Source organism: Tamandua tetradactyla, chromosome 10 (assembly GCF_023851605.1).
Source record: "Tamandua tetradactyla isolate mTamTet1 chromosome 10, mTamTet1.pri, whole genome shotgun sequence".
Lineage (NCBI taxonomy): Eukaryota > Metazoa > Chordata > Mammalia > Pilosa > Myrmecophagidae > Tamandua > Tamandua tetradactyla.
Window position 1 is genome coordinate 109,491,859 of NC_135336.1, and position 20,687 is coordinate 109,512,545.

At 34.2% G+C, this 20,687-nt stretch overlaps 1 protein-coding gene and 1 pseudogene across 39 annotated transcripts in view; one reads left to right on the forward strand and one right to left on the reverse strand.

Moving 5' to 3' along the window:
- LOC143648798 (uncharacterized) overlaps positions 1 to 20,687 on the forward strand; it is a 303,168-nt gene that overhangs the window by 228,857 nt on the left and 53,624 nt on the right. For 32 of the 39 annotated variants that reach the window (XR_013158774.1, XR_013158773.1, XR_013158789.1 and 29 more), the window contains one exon: positions 9,361 to 9,529. The gene's annotated coding sequence lies outside the window, so the exon portion shown is untranslated. Of the gene's footprint in view, positions 1 to 6,436; positions 7,741 to 9,360; positions 9,530 to 15,401; positions 15,788 to 17,562; positions 19,211 to 20,687 lie in introns of those variants that run through there. The other 7 variants (XR_013158793.1, XR_013158795.1, XR_013158783.1 and 4 more) reach the window with 4 other exon arrangements.
- LOC143648797 (olfactory receptor 14A16-like) lies at positions 165 to 1,079 on the reverse strand (annotated as a pseudogene).

Genomic DNA, 20,687 nt, shown 5'->3' on the forward strand with positions numbered 1-20,687 from the left:
AGTTTAATAATAAGAGAAAAAAAGGAACATTTCTGCCCAATGAAAATTCCTAATGAGGCATGGCTCCTCTTTTTAAATTTCATGTAGTTATTTTAAAAAGTTGTCAGAAAACTGAACAAATGATTTGTAAGTTATATCACTAATGAGACAAAGAGGAATATCTTTTACTTTTTGATGAGCTTTCACTCCATTAACATAGCAAAAGCCATCTTCAGAGCTTTGTTTCTTAGGCTGTATATGATGGGATTCAAAGTTGAGGGTAACAGAATGTATAACACAGAAATTATAAGGTCAGTAATAGAAGGGAACCCTGAAGTTGGCTTTAGGTGAGCCATGAATCCAGTAGACAGAAATAATACAATGACCATCAGGTGTGGAAGACAAGTGGAGTAGGCTTTTGACTTGCCTTCTGTCAATGGAATCTTCTTGACAGTGGAGAAAACGTAGGAAATGACAATGAAAATAAAACAGCAGCAATGCAAAATGACACTGATAAGGATGGGCCCAATTTCTCTCATTAAATTGTCAGAAGAAGAAATAGCTAATAATTGCAGGATGCCACAGAAGAACTGATGGGCCAGATCGGGCCCACAGAAGGATAAGGAAAAGGCACCAGCTTTGTGCATCACAGCAGACAGACCTCCACCTAACCAGGACACTGCTGCCATCTGACACATGTGCCCATGTTCATGATGACTTCATAGTGCAGAGGATGGCAGATGGCAGCAGAGCAGTCAAAGGACATCACCGTGAGGAGGAAAAGCTCTGAAACTGCAAGTAAAGTCAGTGGAAAGACCTGGGAGACACACTCAAAGTAGGAGGGGGTATTGTTGTGTGTCAAGGAGTTGACAAGGGGACTGTGGTTGAAATGAGGCAGAGATCCAAGAAGGATAAATTCTTCAGGAAGAGGTACATGAGATTGTGGAGGTGCTGATCCAAAATTGTCCTCAAGATAATGAGGACAGTCCCAATCAAGGCATGTAAATAAATGAAGAGAACACTGAATTCAAAATGAACACTTTGTGATTGGTAGAAAATCTCATGAGAATAAATTCAGTCATGGCTGTTGTATTTTTCATTACTGTGGGTATAATATGATACACAATCAATACAAGGAAAGAAAGAGAAAACATCCACAAAATCAAGTCTCTACATATTAAACATAAAATGGATGTATATATATGGTAGTTTCACATTCTAATTACTAAATATTACTTCCATTTAGATCTTCTTCAGTGTATTAGTTATCAATCTTTCCTTTGTTAATTTAGTTATATTTAAACAATTTAATTTCAGTTCACATATATCTGGCATTATAATATTTTTCAATTCTATCTGAATTCAGAAAGAAGAGTTCTAAAATTTTCTACTGACCTTTGAAAAATCCTTCCAACACTCTAGATAAATCAATTTACCAATGAACTGCAAAATTGTGCTCTACATTATGTCCCATGATGAATTTCTTCTCATTTTCTACAGTGCTTTGGAGAATTTGAGAAGTAAATAGTTCTGAGAAAAAATCTGAACTATTTATTGTTGACATTTTTCATCTACATTATAACATTTTTACCACACTTGTCTCTAGAGAACATTCAGTTTGGAACTGTTCACAAGTTTCAATATTCAATATTCAATAATGCATGTCTTTCTCTACTGCATATCTGAAATACTGCATCTTTTTTTTAACAGTTTTCATGTCAGCCACACAGCCACTTCCACATCCTGGTGTTCACCTAAACTTCCCATAAGTTAATACAAATTATATAGCAGGGAAGAAGGGATGGCAAAGAGATGGAACTAAATTCACATAGTATCAGTTTGAAGAAGTACAGTAGTTGGAGATCCCTCTGGCAGTGACAGGTTGACGCATGCTATTTATATAGATTTTATCCTTTAACCTTCCTGTAAATGTAGTAAATATTTAAGAGTGTACTCTAGGGTTTGACCTCCTACACTCTTCTTTAATTTCTTCTTTTAAATTTTACACTTGTTCTTTTCCTATGGTCATAATTAGTGAAACAGTCAGGGAGTAAAGGTTGTTTATTGGATATGGGATAGTGGTGAAGTTAAATAATTTATCATTTAATATTTCTAATTTATTATCCTCCAACTTATTAGAGGAAAAGAATCCATATATTGCATTAAAGAGAAAACAATAAAAATTGGGCTGCATTTCCATCAAATAAGCAAAGGTTTTCTGAATGATTATAAAATTGTTTACAAAGAGAAAGAGGATTATAACAGAGAAGATAGGACTTAACAAATGAGTATGACTGCTGAATCATTAGATTGATTTTTTTTCTGGTCTCCAATGTTTTGGAGCAGCTAGAAGAAAAAACAAAAAACCGTGGAACTGTAACCCATACCAAACATTAAAATCTGTTTTATAACTTCTTGTTAAAATGTACTTGGGGGTAGGCCACGGTGGCTCAGCAGGTAAGAATGCTCACCTGCCATGCCAGAGGACCCAGGTTTGATTCCTAGTGCCTGCCCCAGGGAAAAAAAAAGTGTACTTGGAAATGTCTTGCTTTTTTGTATATGTTAAATTTCACAGTTAAAAAAAGTGTTAAAAATGTTTTCAGTGATGAAATTTGAATTAATATCTCTCTGTTGCTCTTCTTGCTAAAAATATTGTGACATTTGTACCATAAAAAGTTGCTCATTGCACCTGGGTATTTAAGTAAAAGAAACATTTATGGTCAGACATAAACAGATTTTTAACTTATCTATATTGTTTGTGCCTTTTAGTGTGAGGGAAATAAAATAGGAAATATAAAAGCAGGGTTCTTGATAATTCTGTCTGACTCAGTGGCCTGCCAAAGTTTTAGGGCTGAAAATATAATATGTTGTTTTATGAACACAACATGATTATTTTTCTTTCTTTTCCTTTATTATTTCTTAGATAACTTTCTTTAATTGATTTCATTTAACACTGAGTGCACTTTCAGCTTATTGAGCTATATGAAATATCTCTTACTCATTATATGCCATTCCAAACTAAGATATTATAAATATGCCAAGAATATTAAAAATCATAACCCTTTATGGAAAGTCTAAATTGAGGAAGACAAATGTAGTTTTTGAATTTCATTCCAAAGAAAATTTGGCATTGTACCTTCTGAAAGGTTTAGGAGATGAAAGAGACAAGAGGCAGACCAAGAAACCTTAGAGTGAGCAGGTTTATTCCTTCACTCCTGGCAGAGCTCACAGAACTCAAGGTAGGGAGTTGTGAGCTCACCGCTGGGTCCTGGTGTGGGTAGTTTTTAAGCAAGAGGGTTAGGTGACGTCTAGAAGAGGTGGCCCATTTTACACAGCTCAAATCATGGAGACCTTCCCTGTTCCCCTGACCTAACACCTTCAATGATTGGAACACCAGACAATAATATATGATATGTCGTTATATATTTATGTTTCATTATTTTTCTTTATTTGTTAAATGGGGATTTTTAAAAAATATTTTTATTTAAGAAACAATACACTTAGAATCACCAAAAATGGATATCTTAGTTAGCTTAACCATAGGCATACTTAAATAAACTATCCATATAATCATTGTAAAGCCTGCATTTGCACAGTTTCATAAACCAATTTAAAATTAAGACAATAAGAAAAAAATCTGCATATTCAGATAGCAAATTTCTTAAATTCTATGTATTAAAAACTACCTTAGAATGCCATTTGATCAGCTGTCAAAATAGTGAATAGTCTCAAAATGCAAGTAGAAAGTTCTTACAAATATCTGCATTGCTATAGTAATTACCTATGTTATTAAATATTTTCTTTATTTCAGGAAAACATGAGCATGCAAATATTTTTGCCACTAACATATGGCAATCTTAACCACCTAAAATGGATATCTTACTTAGTTTATCCATAGGCATATTAAAAAGAATCTAAGTAATCATCATAAAGCCTGTTTGTACAATATGTTTCATAAGCCAATTTAAAATTAAAGTGAGGGAGGAAAAACATCTATAAATACATATGTCAGAGTTACATGAACTCTAAATATTAAACAGTATATTAAATACCATTTGATTAACTATCAAAACTGTGTGCATTCTAGCAAAATATCAAGTAAAAAGTTATTACAAATATCACCTTTCTATAGTAGTGAGCTATGTTTCTAAATGTTTTCAAATTTTTAATTTCAGGAATTTATTTTATCTACTATTAAATGAGGATTTTTAACCACTGTTTTATTTCTCAGGTTATTTTAAAAATAAAGCAAGTTTTCTTCTAAAAAAAGACTTATTATTCCCTTCAATACTTGTCCATGAACGTTCTAGCTCTCTGCTGAGATTCAGGACTAATGAAATTACAGCTGAATTTAAGAACAGAAGGAGATTGTGAACTTTTCTTTCAATAGACATTAGAGAATGTTGATTCCTCTGAAAACTCCTATGGCACCCACAAAATTGGGGCTTATTGGTTCATGATAGGAGACACAGAGAGGTAAAGGCCTAGATCATTTTTTTGTCTGTTGTCACTCTGCCTTGAATATTGAACATTGCCCAAGAATAGCAATTCATCAAACAGATTGATTCCAAAGGGAAAACAGGCTACCATTGTCTCCACTGACCTTCTTGATTGGTATCAGCAGTAACAAAATCTTACTGAGTAATTAGTGGGCCAGTATGTCATGATTTTTACTCTGTCAGTGTCTTGCAGATTTATGAGCAAAATCATAATTAATTCTAGCGTCCAGTTATTCAATTTTCTTTTCTTGAGTGCCTTCCATTGTTCTGTTTTAGTTGAGTCAAAGTCCAGATATCCGTGGTACTGTCATTGCCTCTCACCAGCAAGTTTTCCTTTGGTGGGGGGCAGAAGGGTGTGTGGAGTGGATGAGCTGAGGGAGCCTACCTTGTGAGGATTTGAATGGCAGAAGTTTAATCAAGAGCCCTTCCCTGGTGTAGGCGGGATCTTGGTGACCAGCAGAGGGCAATGTGGCCTGGGGAGCAGTTAAGGAGGAGAGAAAGGAAATGAGGAAAGAGAGTAGCATTAATGAACATTGCAATTCATAGGAAGTGTTTTTAATTTGGACTATGAGTGGGAGGAAGACACTGGATTGTTTTAGTAGAGGAGTGACATGATCCAATTTGTATTTGAAATTCATTACTTTGTGATGAAAATTGATTGCCAAGGGGCTCCCTCTTGTAAGGTTGCTGGGTTTGAAATGCTTGGACAAAAGAGGTAGTGGTAAGCGTTGGGAGACATGTACAGTTTTATTGTGAAACCTAAAATATTTGTTTTTGATGTAACAATATATCACTTTGTTTACTTCTTTGCTTACCTATGATTGCGGGTTTAACTATTTAATTTATTATTTTTAATTTATAACCAGCATAATAAAATTACAATTTGGAGCACCAAAACAACCAACAAGCAAACACACATTCCAGATATGAAAAAATTCTACTCTTTCATAGTTTGCTGCTTTGATTTGTGAAGAGATTAAGTAGGAAATTATTTTCTTAAGAATCTTAATTTTCTCCACATACCCACTCCAAGTCCAGTTAAATGCATTATAAGCTCATCCCATTAAAATTCACCATTAGTTCTTAATAGAACTTTTCTTCTTGTCATAGGATGACTTAGTGGAGTCTCTCTATTAATAGTGCTATGGAATTTTACAAGGATATAGTATGGTGTAATTCCATTTTTAACTAATGGCACTGTTTTTTTTCCTGGATCTTTCCTTTTAAATTCATTATCATTATTCTATAAAGAAATCTTATCTTATTTTATTTTTATACTTCTACCTTTTCTGTATCTTTCCTCTTTCTGGAAGTTTATTAATTAGATTTCTTACATTGATATTATTTTTCAAATTTTTCTCTCCAATTTTCAATTTCTCTATTAAATAGCTCACTCTTTAGGGATGTGCTTCAATACTTCTTCTGCCACTTAAAGGCACAATTTTATTTCTGATAAAGAATTTGCACATATGAAGTGCTCTCTCTACTTGTCTGAAGTACTTTTCACCAGTTACATCTTGAAAGGATTATCCACTTTTCAACTTTTTCCTGTGCGGCTTTTATACTGAGTCTTTCATTTTTCTATAAACTGCAATGCTAATTTCCTTTCAATTTTTATTTAGTCAGTATTATTTTTATTTTGGTCTATGTCTTTACATGACATTTTTAAATGTCAGAAATAAGTATAATTCAATAAATTGAGGGAAATTGTAAAACATATAATGGGAAAATATTAATATCAATTCTAAATAAAGATATCTTACAAGCTGACAGGAAAATATATAAACAATGATAAGAAATGGAAACACCATAAACATGCACAGCAATGTACAATTCACAGAAGAGTAATCCTTTTTCACCAAAAATCAAATCTAAAAATTGCATAGTATTGGACATCATTTATGTGCATAACACTGACAAACAACTTAAAGAGTTTCTTACACTATTTGCTATTACAGATATGGAAGAAACCAAATGACTCACCTTTGTAGGTGAGTGGAGGCCAGCAGAGCCCTTTGATCTGGACATCATGCTTCTCCCACCACTACAGGGAAGTCAGTGGTGAGGGAACCTCTGCTCTGTAAAGCTGACCAGGTCCATCTGCCTTAGAAGGTTATCAGAGCATGGAGCCTGTAAATATGGGGTCTATGGAGACAGATTGGGATCTATCTCCACATAGCTCTGTATTCCCACTTTTCTACCTTATGTCTTCATCATTCACAATTACTGAAAATGTTCTTCATTGATCTCTGGAAATTATGGTCATTAATCAACAAAATCTCTCAGATGTTAACGTTTCTCTGAATTCCCCCATCTGATGGCAACTTCAGAGCCTGCCTCAGCCACACAAAGCTTCCTTCATCAGAACCTCCTTCACTGGCTTGCATGTCTCATTCTGGAGGCATGGCAGGTGACTCCATTGCTACCAAACCCAAGTCCAAGATAATTTTTCCTATAGTAGCTTGTTTTAGAATTTTATTTCATGAGGATATACTGCCCACCTCTACTTTTCATTGAGTCATCAACCTTCTAGAATTCCCTTTCCCCAGATAAGTTGATTCAACTGCAAATTGCTTCCCATTTTCATCACCCAACATAGAATGGCAGTCAAGGAAGCTGTGTGTCTGTTCTGTGCAAGCACAGGATCCATGAATTAATGACCTTTGTCCAAAATTCACATATATAAATTTAACTTCATTACTATATCTTTTGTATTCTTTTTATTGAACTAAAGTTTCAATTCAGTGATATTAACACTATTTTATGTTAAAAATGTTTGCCCTCACAGATATAATTTGGGGCACATGACTGTAGTACTTATTGATGTAAATATGAAGTGAGGTCAAATTTTTTGGCAGAGTTATAGTAATGCAATCACTCCAACCCATCCCATCTATATTCACAGTTTACGTTCGATGAGGTGCTCTTTGGTCCTTAATGTCTCTTTTAAAAGACTAAGAGAGTGTGGGTATTTTCAACTGATTTACCACAGTAAAATTAAAGACTGAAGCATAAGGGATAATTCACACCGATTTAATATCATGCTCTGTCTTGAATTCAATGCTTAGGAAATTTAGTAAGGAAGATGAAAAAAATGTAACAGTAAGCTGTTTAAGTTAATGCTAACTTCTCACTTGGGTTGTGATGTGCCCTATATGATATGCAATAAATCGCAATTAAATTTATGGTGTCAGATTTTTTTCAAAACGTTGAGAATTTTTCTTAATATTGATTGTAATATAAAAGGACTTATTTGAAAAATATTTTTCAACATTCTGATTTCAGTATACATAAACATATCTCTGTCCATAAAAGTGAAAATATTTAAAAGAATGTGGATTGAACATAATAAATTGGTATCATCAATGTGAAGTAATAAAAAACCATGAGGAAATAATTTGATAGATTTAATTACAAAATTTTTAGAAATTGTGTCAAGTAAAAGAGAACAAAATATTTAAAGGTCCTAAAAGAGGAGGACAATACTTACATGAAGTATCTTTTAGTATCTATAACTTTTGAAAGCACATTCATGTTAACCAAATATTTTTTCACACCAAAAATAAATAAATGAGTGGTTTAGATTGCAGAATAATAAACGGTAAATGAACATGTTCCTCTGTATGGTTAACAAATAATTTACAGTTAACCCTATTTTATATCCCTAGGTGAAAAAATATTTCATGAAAACTGGCATATAATTTAAAGAATCCAAAAGAAATCTTGGGAAAATCATACATTCATTAATTATAAAATATTTTCTGAACCTAAAATAAATTTAAATACCTGATATATTCTGGAGGAATAATTTCATAATCTTTAATGATCAATAATTGAAAACCTTGCAATTTCCAGTACAAATGATTCTGGACAATAAACATTTACATACATCTGAGTGATTATTTCAACCAAATAGTCAATAAAATATAAGAATAAAATATGTATACAGTAATAGAAAAATGAAGAAGTAATGATATACCTAGTAGAATGTTAATCATCAGCCATCGAAACAAAATTTTAATTATTAAGGAAAACCATCAAGTACAGCCAAAATGAAAGCAAAAATATTGAGTACCTTTATTCAAAAATTACAAATACAGTTTTACATATTTATATGTATTATTTTTATATATGAGATATCAATGAAGTATAGTTGCACTAGGATTAAAAAAAAAGCAGCAACCAAATTAATATTCATTTAGCTATGATGCTTGAATCATAGCTCCTCTATTCTCTTAAGTTTTCCTCACTTTCTCCAGCAAAATTTATTTAACTCTCCTATTTCCTTTTCTCCTTCCTAGAAATCCCTAAATAAATATATAAATGGAAAGATAATGTCCATAAGTTGAATGAGGTGATTGATATCACTAAATTTAAATTTGAAGCAACTTATTCCATGTAATGATATATATAAATAAGACATCAGATACAGGAAATAAATCAAAATGAGTCAAAGGATTATATGAGATTTTAGTAATATGAATTTCTAAGATAATATGATATAGAAGCATTGGGGAGTTTTTTTCTGATTTGTTTTGTTTTTGTTTGTGTCATAGTTGGTAGTTATCACACACTACCATCTTAGAGAACATGCTTCTTTACATAATGTAAAATGAACTAGAATTAAGCTTATAAATACATAAGAAAGGGATAGAAAAAAGATCCATAAATATAGGAACTGTGGTGATTTCATAATTAGAAAAAAGTCAAATTTCTGCCCAATGGAGATTCTAATGAGTAATTGCTTCTTTTGTTTCTTTCAAATATTTAACGTGTAAAGTTGGTGGAAAACTGAATAAATAATATTAGGAATCTTATTTGCTCATGAAACAAAGGAGGCATTATCTTTTACTTTTTAAATGATTTTTCCTTTATTCACCAGGTCCAGAGCCATTTTCTGGGTCCTATTTCTTCCACGGTATATGATGGTCTTTGAGGTGGAGGATACCACAAGATAGAACACAGAAGCCACAAGGTTAGAAATAGTAGGAGACCCTGACCCTGACTTTAGATAAGCTGTGAAGCCAGTGAAAAGAAGTCAAGATCACCAGGTATGGAAATGAAGTGGAACAGGCTTTTCACTGACTGTCTTTCAATGGAATCTTCTTGACAGTAGAGAATATATAGATGTAGGAAACACTTCTGATAATAAAACAGTAAAAATTGAAAACCACACCAAAAAGGATGCACAAAATTTCTCTCATTAAATTTTTTGAACAAGAAATAGCTAACTACTAGGAGATGTCACAGAAGAGCTGAGGACCACATTGTACTGACACTAGAGTAAAGAGAAGGTATCAGCTGTGTGCATTACAGCAGTCAGGCTCCCTCCCAGCCAAGACACAGTAGCCATCTGCACACATGTGCCCATGATCATGACTTTGTAGTGCCGAGGATAGCAGATGGCAGAATACTGACCAAGGAACTTGCTGTGAGGAGAGCAGCACTAGACAGCTATTAAAAATCATCAAAAACATTTGGGTTACACAACCAAGGAAAGAAGTAGCATTATTGTGGGTCAAGAAGGTGACAGTGGATTTGGAGATTGAAAGTGAACTTAGGCAGAGATCTGTTCTAGTTTGCTAGCTGCCAGAATGCAACCCACCAGAGATGGACAGGCTTTCAGTAAAAGGGGATTTATTGATTTAACATGTAGTTCTTCAGAGGAAAGGCAGCTAACTTTCAACTGAGGTTCTTTCTTATGTGGGAAGGCACAGGACAATCTCTGCTGGCCTTCTCTCCAGGCCTCTGGGTTCCAACACCTTTCCCCAGGGTGATTCCTTTCTGCATCTCCAAAGGCCTGGGCTGAGCTGCAAGTGCTGAGAGGAGGTATGCTGTGTTGCTTGGGCTGTGCTATGTTGAGTCTTTCATTTAAGCACCAACCAATTAAATCAAACATCATTCATTGCAGCAGGCATGCCTCTTAGCCAACCTCAGATGTAATCAGGAACAGATTTGCATGAGGTTTGCATGCCATTAGCTCATATCCACAGCAACAGATCTAAATACCTTCACCTAGCCAAGTTGATACCTGAGCCTAACTACCACAAGATCTGTGAAGGATAAATTCTTCGGAAAGAAGCACATGGGGGTGTGAGGGAGCTGGTCCAAAGTTGTGATCATGACAATGAGGACATTCTCAATAAGGCCCACAAGTAACTGTCTGAGAAGAGCACTGAGTGAAAAATACACATATTTGATTGGTAGAAAATCCAATGAGAATAAATTCAGTCACAGTCTTATTTTTCCTTACTGTAGCCAAAATATGATGTGATCAGTAAAAAAGGAAGAAGAATCAAACATTAACAAAATCAAGTCTCTCAATATTAAATACATAATGGATGTATCCTTATGGTAGTGTGGATTCTGTAATTCTAATTACAGAATATTATTTCCATCTACTCTCAATGTATTGGTCATCAATCATTTCCTGGGTAATTTAGATTTATTTAGCCAATGTAATTTCAGGTGACATATATCTCTCATTATGATATTGTTGAAATATAGTCAGTGAAAGATGCTGAGTGACTGAAAATTTCATGACTTTCCAAAACCCTTCCAACACTCTAGATAGTTCAAAATTGACCAAATAACAACTGCTGAATTATGACCTAGATTTGCTGCACCTACATCCTGTCTCATGTTGAATGTAACCTCAATTTCTTCAGATCCAGAGAATTTGAGAAAGAAATAATTTTGAGAAATAAAACAAGTATTTATTATTGACCTTCATCTACGCTACAAAATCTTTATCCTATTTGTCTCTAGAAAACATGCTGTTTGGAGCTATTCACAAATTTCAATATTTTAATAAGGAATTTTGCTAGTGGCTGACATTTTTCTCCTTTATCACACACAAGTTGTTTTTATTATTTATATTCCTGTACACTGACGTCCATATGGCACATAAGCTGGATGCTGTAGATGTCAGTAAGATGAGCTGAGTTTATTAGCCTCACTTTCCACAAGTTATTTACTTTCTAAATTTCAACACCTTGGCATTCCTGCAAATCTAATAAGTTAAATAACTATGTTTTCACCAAAAGCTCTTTTCCCCCCTTTTTCTCTATTTAATGTTCAGCTATTAAAATGCATGGCATTATCTACTGCACATTTGAAATATTGCAAATATTTTATAAGAAATTTCATGTCAGTCACACTTCTACTTCTACAATGTTCCTCTATCACTCCAATAAAGTTAATACAAATTTCATAGCAGGGGAGAAGGGATGACAGAGAAATGATGCTAAATTTAGATAGTAACAGTGTGAAGAAATGCAGCCATTGGAGATCCCTCTTGCAGTGACCGGTTAATGCATTCTATTTACACATATCTTATTTTTTAACCTTCCTGTACATGTAGTACATTAAAAAATTTACTATATATACTTTATAGTTTGACCTCCCAAAATCTCTCCTTTAACTCCTTCTTTTAAATCTTAAGCTTGTCCTCTCCCCATAGTGATTTATTTTGAAAATTTATAGAGTAACTGTTGGTAATTAGATTTAGGATAGTGGTGAAGTTAAATAATTTATCATTTAATGTCACCAACTTATTATCCTCCAATTATTAAAGGAAAAGAATGCATGTTACATTAAAGAGAAAATATAAGAATGGGGAAGAGTTTCAGGCAAGACAAGTAAACATTTTCTGCATGATTTTATAAATGTTTCTAATGACAGATTTGATTTGATATCATGCCATGCATATTCTTGCTAAAGTATTGTGAATTCTTGATCATAAAAAGTTACTCATGCTACTGAGTGTTTGAATAAAAAACAGTCTTGGCCATACATTGACACATTTCTAACTTATATATACTTTCATGTGTCTTTTAGTGTAGGGGAAGTTAAATAGGAAAAAATTACTTCAAGACAAGATTTTTGATAATTCTATCTGGCTTAGTTACTTTCCAATATTACTTCAGGGCTGAAAATATAGTGTGCTTATTATGAACACATGTGATTACTTTTAATTTTATTCTTTATTATTTCTTATATATCTTTCATTAATTGTGATTTAATTAATGTTGAATACACCATCAACATATTGAGCAAAATAAAATATCCCCTACTCATTATATGCATTTCCGAACCAAGATATCATAAATATGCCAAGAATTCTATAAATCATAACCCTTAATGGAACATCTAAATTCAGGAAGACAAATGCATTATGTTCTTCCATTGAATTTCATTCCAAGGAAAAACTGGCATTGTTATAGTGAATAATTAGAACACCAAACAATAATGTATGATATAATATGATTGCTTTATGTTTTATTTTCTTTATTTGTTAAAGAAGGATTTTTCATCACTATTTTATTTCCCAGGTTACTCTTAAATATAAAATAAAGTTTCTTCTAAAACTAATGACTTATTAGTATTCCTCCAGTCTTTGTGAATGAAGACTCCAGCTGTCTTCTAAGGTTCACTGCAAATGAAATTTCAGCTGATCATTAGAAGAAGGTTGTAAACTTTCAATTTGATAGAGATCAGGCAATGTGTTGATTACTCTCAAAAACCATATGATACCCACATACTTCATTGGCATCTATGTTGGCAGAAAGGGAGCTGAGGAGCTTACCATTTTACATCTGTGCCTGCTCTGCCTTGGGCTTGGAAACATTGCCTAAACATTGCAAGTTATCAAACTTTTGCTTTCAATGAGAAAATAGGCTGCCTTAGTCTCCAACAACTTTCTTAACTGGTATGAGCCAATAATAAATTCTTACTTAGTGGTTAATGGACCAGTATGTCATAATTTTTACTCTGTCAATGTTTGTACATTTATTCACAGAACCAAAATTGATTGTAGATTCCAATTAGTCTTCATTTCTTGAACAGCTCCCCCAGTTACTGCCTCAGTAGAATCCATGTAGCCAGTCAAAGCTGCATTGCCTCTCATCAACATTGACAGAGGCAGGGTTTTCTTATGAGTAGGTAAAGGAGCCTACCTGGGGAGTGTGTGACTGGCAGAAGGTTCATAAAGAGCCCATCCCTGAGGTAGAAGGGTGCCAGGTGACCAGCAGGGGGCAATGTGAGCCTGAAGGAACCAGTAAAGCCCACAAAGTAGGAAATGAGAGCAAGAGGATTCTATCAATGGACAACTGCTGTTTGTGGGAGGAATTTTTAATTTGTAGTAATTGTGAGAGAAAAACCTCAGATTTTTTGAATGGAAGAGTGATTATGATCCAACTTAAAATTGGACTTGACCACTTTGAGAAATATTATCTGTCAAGGCGATCCTTCTTGTGCGGTTGTGGAGTTGGCAGGGTTGGACAAAAGAGGTAGTGTTGCAATTGGTAGAAGCACACATTTCCAAGTATATTTTTTTATTGTGAAACCTAAAATATTTGGGTTTGATTTAAAAATATCTTGTATTATTTATTTTCATGCTTACCCTGTGATCATTAGTTTAACTATTCAGATTAAGCTATTATTTTTTGAGCTTTAATTTTTCAGTGAAATTAGTTTTTAACATACAATTCTATAACCAGCTGATAATATTACAATGTGGAGGAACAAAACAATCAACAAACAATCACGTTCCATATATGTTGACATTCCACCTTTTCATAGATTTCTGGTTTGATTTTTGAAGAATTTAATTAGAAAATTGTTTTTCCTAAAAAGTCAAATATTTATCCTTAACCCCACCCTCAGTCCAATTATATGTGTTACAGAGTCATCCCACTAAAACTCACCATTAGCACTATTTTCCTTATTTTTTTGTTCTTGTTCCTGCATGACCTTAGGGGAGTCTCTCTATTTATAGTGCATTGGAATTTTATGAAGATATAGCATCGTGTAATTTTTTAATTTATGTTTTTAATTTATGGCCCTGTTTATTTTTCCTCTGAATCCTTTTTCATTTAATTGATTTCCTTTATTCTGAAGAATGATCTTATTTTATTTTATTTTATTTTCATAATCACCTCCTTTTCTATATCTTTCCTCCATCTGAAATTGTAGTAATTAGATTTCCCTCATTGATATTATATTTCAAATTTTTCTCTCCAATTTTTAATTTCTCTATTAAATAGTTTACTCTTTAGAGATGTGCCTCAACTTTTCTTCCACCATTTCTATGGCACAATTTTATTTTTTGTGTAGAATTTTCACATATTAAGAACTCTCTCTAGTTTTCTGAAGTATTTTTTCTTACCATTACTAATTGGAAGGATTCTCTACTTTTATAATTTTACTTATGAGGTTTTTAAACTATTGGCTTTTAGTCTTTCTTCTTGAAAGGTTTAGGAAACGAGAGGGTGAAAAAGAAAGAAAGTAGCCCATGAAATTTAAAGTGAGCGTGTGTATTGCTGCGTTCCAGGGCAGAGCTCACCAAAACCAAGCCGGGGAGTGGTGAGTCCACACCTGAGTCTTGGCGTGGGCGGGTTTTTAAGCAACGGGGTCAGGTGATGTCCGGAAGGGGCGGCACATTAAGCAAAAAGGGAGTCAGGTGGTGCTCTGCAAGCGCTTTTATCTTAACAGTACATCTGTTTGTCCCAGCAGCCATGGTGGGAGGGGCGACACAGCTTCCACGGCCCATGTTGTAGTGCCGTTCCCCGTTCCCCTGACCTAACACTTTATTATCTGCAATGATTATTTCTTCTGGATTTCTTTATTTTGTCAATATTATTTTTCTTTTGGTCTCTGACCTTAAATTTCAGAGTAGTCACACACACGTTTTCTACCGGGTGTAAGGTAGCTATTAAGAGGAGGAAGTTTAACAGAAGTACAGTGTGAATGGACTTCACCTTTGCATAGCTCAACTTCATTGATCAGTGATATGGAGATTTTAAGGGGAATTAAATACCAATTTTTATAAGGAGTCATATATAATATCTGAATTCACTGGATACACTTTAAATGAATATTTCTCATACCCACCTCCCTCTTTATTGTGTCTTTTGACTCCAGGTTCATGCTTGGACCTCTACAGACTCTACTTTTTACTACTGCTTGGAATATGGTAGTTTTTCCACTCCTGAAGTGGAGAGCAGATGTGAAGTTTTAATCCTTTTATGTGGAAACTGTTTATCATGCAGCATACCTGATATTTCCTCTCTATAGTAGCTAAAATTCTCCTCTTTGCCTTAGAAAATATGAATTGTCTATTAATTTCACTCTAATTTAATTGTTTTGGGGGTAGAAATGGAGAAAGATGTTTTAAATGTCTTTGTAATTAAAAGTAAGTTTTACTTCATTTCAGTAGCATTTTTCTTGTCTAATGCAGAAAATACAATATTTATGATAAAATAAAATACAGACTTGCACATCTAGACATGATAATGACCATGTAAATATTATAGCTCTCCATACATAGCTCTCCAAACATACATAGTATTTTTTTGATAATTTGTAATGAATAAAATACAGGAGATTATCATTTTCAGGTAGTGGATTTCAGGCAGAATGCACATGTTTTGAATACTGAATAAACATGGTAGACATGCACCTCTAAGACTGTGAAGGCAATGTAAATTTGCCACTCTATTTTGAAGATTTCAGAAAAGATGCATGGTTTCCAGTAGTTACAACACCATTCCCCTCCAAAATTCAGGGTGAAAAATATTAATATCATAGAAGTGAATTAAAAGCAAGACTCACATAAAGGATGAAAGGATTTACATATTATTTGAAGTAAAATATGTGAGTGTGACGAAAAGTAGTACGATTAAACAAAACTTAAAATATAACCTAGACCTGTTTAATATGAAAACCAGTAGCAATAGATAACCCTACAAGAATATAATGCATATTATAACAGTGAAAAAAAGGTGGAAGATGTGAGATATCTACTAAAAAGGCTAGCTTTATTCATCAAAAGAAATTTTTGAAAACTAAGAGAATCATCAAAAACAGACATAATGAAATTAAATACATAAAGTAATTATCACTTAAAAATATGGGATTTTATTTTTTATTTATATATATTTACCGTATATATTTATTTGTAAAAAGGGCATCAAGGTAGTATAATCATATTGTGACAAAAACAAAACATCACCAAAGCTATTATTCATTTCAATATTAAATGTAAATCATAGCTCCTCTATTCTCTTGGGATTCTGTAATGTTTCTCTGGAAAAAAAAATTTCACCATGAATTTCACATTTGTAATTTGACTGAAAATATTCAGTGAGTGTATGCAATGAGAGATAGCTTCCTATAAGTAATATTCAATGGGTAAGATCATAAGAGTGATGAATTTATAGGTAGATTTTTTGTTTGTTGCTTTTGTATGTTTGGTAAAAGTTGAAACAAGGAAAAATATTTCTTCACATCATATCAAAAGTAACTGGAATTCTAATTATAAATGCCATTTAATAATGGGGTTGACAAATGGATCTATAATTTTGGGAATTCCAGAGCCACATACAACAGAAAAGTGTAACAATTTTTCCCAATAAAAATCTCTGATAAAGCTGATCTTTTCTTTTTAAGTATATATTTGTAAAAGTTGGTCAGAAAATGCATAAATTATTAATATTTGTAGATTGAATTTTCTGTTGAAACAAAACATATATGTTTACTCTATTATGAGCTATCTTTCCATCAAGATATGCAGAGCCATCCTCTGGCCTTGTTTCTTAAACTGTATATGATTGGATTCAAGATTGGAGGTACCATAGTATATGTGCTAGTTTGAAGCTATCTTGTACCCAGAAAAGCCATGTTTGATCCATTCTTGTAGGATCAGCCATTTAATTCTGATTCAGTACTGTAAGTTGGAAATTTTTTATTGGATTGTCTCCCCAGAGATGTGACACACCCAATTGTGAGCATGGCCTTTGATTAGATGAAGATGTGACTCCACCCATTCAGGATGGGTCTTGATTCCTTTACTGGAATCCTTTAAAAGAGGAAACATTTTGGAGAGAGGCAGAGATGACAGAAATAGCAGAGCTGACAAGATGTGGACTCTTAGAGAACAGAGGCATGGATGTTTGGAGATGTTTGGAGCCCAGCAGACATCACCATGAGATGTTAAGCAAGCCAGAATCTTAAAAAAGTCAAGGAAAGCTAAGAGATGAAAGTCAAGCAAGGAACTCCCACAGAAACAGTGGCTGAAAGCAAAGAATCACAGATACCAGTCACATGACTACCCAGTGCACACAGAGGTGTTCATGACTCATCCACGTTTGTGGAATTAAGGTATCTTTCCCTGAATGCTTTAGTTTGGATGCTTTTATAGGCTCAGAGCTGTAAACTTGTAACTTACTAAATTCACCTCTTTAAAAGCTGTTCCATTTCTGGTATTTTGCATTCTGGCAGATTGCAGACTATCACAGAATAGAACACAGAATAAGTCAGAGATAAAAGTGGATGTTGAAGTTGGCTTTGTATAAGCAGTGAAGGCACTGCAGAATAATAATATAATCATCACCAGCAATGGAATGCAAGTGGATTAGGCTTTGTTCTAGTTTGCTAGCTGCCAGAATGCAAAATACCAGAAATGGAATGGCTTTTAAAAGGGGAATTTAATGAGTTGCTGGTTTACAATTCTAAGGCTGAGAAAATGTCCCAATTACAACAAGTCTATAGAAACATCCAATCAAAGACATTCATCCAGGGAAAGATACCTTGGTTCAAGAAGGCTGATGAAGTTCAAGGTTTCTCTCTCAAGTGAGAAGGCACATGGTGAACACAGTCAGGGCTTCTTTGTTGGCTGGCAGGGCACGTGGTGAACATGGTGTCATCTGCTAGCTTTGTCTCCTGGCTTCCTGTTTCATGAAGCTCCCCGGGAGGCATTTCCCGTCTTCATCTCTAAGGGTCACTGGCTGGTGGACTCTGCTTCGTGGTGCTGCTCTCTCTGAATCTCTTTCTCCAAAATGTTTCTTTTATAAGACTCCAGTAAACCAGTCAAGACCCACTCAAATGGATGGAGACATGTCATCCCCTAATCCAGTTTAACAACCATTCTTGACTACATCACATCAATCAGGGAGATGATCTCATTACAGTTTCAAATATACAGTATTGAATAGGGATTATTCTAACATTATGAAATGGGATTTATATCAAAACATGGCTTTCCTTAGGGGGCATACTTCCTTTCAAACCAGCACAGGCTTCATGGATGTCTGTTGAACAGAAAGAGAGGAGTTGAAGAGGTAGATCATTTTTCCTCTTTTACTGCTCTCCCAGGGCTTGAACAGAGCTCAAGATTTGCAATTTATGAAAACACTTGGTTCCAAAGGGAAATGGTTCTTTTTTCCTCCTTTGTCTCCTTGGTGCTGGTAGTTCCTTTGTCTTCTATGAAAATCTCACTGAGTAATTAGTGGAATCGCTGTCATATTTTTATCTGTCAATGGTTTGCACATTTATGAACAGAACTGTAATTATAGTTTCCAATTATTCATTCCTCATTTCTTGATTGACTGGCATTGTCACCGCTTCAGTAAAAGCAATGCATCAAACCAAAGACCAAATGTAGGTAAAAATATAATTATCTCTCACCAACAAGTTATGCTTCAGAGGGAGGTAGTGGTGTGAGAGCTGCAGAGGAGAGTTCAGATCCAGGAACAGTGTAATTGAGTGACACAGTCACTTTGTGAGTCCACAAAGAGCACATCCCTGAGACAGAAGTGAGTCAGGTGACAAACACTGTTAGGGTGGCCACTGTAGTGCAGGTTAACCAGACACTGGAAAATGATGAGTGAAAGTAGAAAAGATGGGCTGCATCAAGTGACACTGCACTTCATTGGAACAGCTTAAATTTTACTGTGAGTTTGAAGAACACCAGGAATTATTTGAATAGAGGACCAACATGATCTGATGAATTATATTTGAACTTGATCATTCTCTGACAAAAGTAGATCATAGAGGGACCCACTTAAAATAAGGACATAAAACTATGGCATTAGTGCTATTTTGAGTATGTGCATTGAGGGGCTTCTAAGAAAGGTGGTGTTGGCAGTGGAGAGGAACTTAAGTTCTGAGTATCTTTTCATTATTCTGAAGACTAAAATAAGGTCTAATAATACTCTTTCTAGTTTTCCTCAGCTTATCCTGTTTTCTTTGGTCAAACACTTGATTCAAAAAGACAGTGTTCACTGGGTTTAAATTTTTTTATGGAAATTAGATTTAACCCAACAAATCTTGTTTCAGTTTCCTAATGCAGCTGGAAAGCAATACACCAGAAATGGATTGTTTTTGTTGTTGTTTTTGCATGGGCAGGCACCGGGAATTGAGCCCGAGTCTCCAGCATGGCAGGTTAGAACTCTGCCTGCTGAGCCATGGTGACCCATCCAGTAGATTGGTTTTTACAAAGAGGACTTATTAAGTTACAAGTTTAAAGTTCTAAGGCCATGAATATTTTCAAATTAAAGTTCTCAACAAGAGGATACCTTCATTCAAGAAAGGGCAATCATGTCTGCAGATTTTCTGTCACATGGAAAGGTACATGGCAATGTCTGCTCCTCTTTTCTCCCAGCTTCAATGTTCAAATGGCTCTCTCAGGTCCTGTGGCTCCTCTAGCTTTTACTGGGGCATCTTCTGTCAGGATCTGCAAGTGTCTGTGTCTGATTTGAGTTCTCTCTCTCTCCATGAGCTATTTTAAAGACCTCAGTAGGCTAAATAGGACCTGCATTGAATAGGTGTGATTACAACTCCATGGAAACAACTTAATCAGAAAGGTCTCAACCACATTAAGGTGGGTCACATTTCCATGGAAACAACCTAAACAAAACTTCCCATCCAAACAATAGGTCTGTCCCCATAAGATCCCATTAAAAAATAATGCCTTTTCTCAGGTACATAACAGTTTCAAATCAGCACAGTACATAACAAAATAAAGTTGGAAACCTGTAAAAAACAAGAAACAAGTATAGGATTAATATGAAAGAATTTTACCACAACACAATCTGCTGCTTTGATGGTGTTAAAACATCTAATTTGAAAACTGAGGTTAATTTTTTATCACCCCCTAACAAGTAACCTATGCTAATATCTCACCCAACTATTATTCCATATAACCTGCTGTTTCTTTCTTTTTTTCTGTTTCCCTTCCTTCCTTTTTTATTATTATTCAATAGTATATTCAAATATTAGGTGTTCTGCATGGGTTTATGTGATATTTTTAACCTACTCATTGGAGGTATTCTCCTGCATTTCTTTATGAAAGATTTTTCTCTCTATGTGTCTTTTCTTCTATTATTTGATATACCTTGGTTATTCAGATTTCCTTGTTCCTGAAAATAT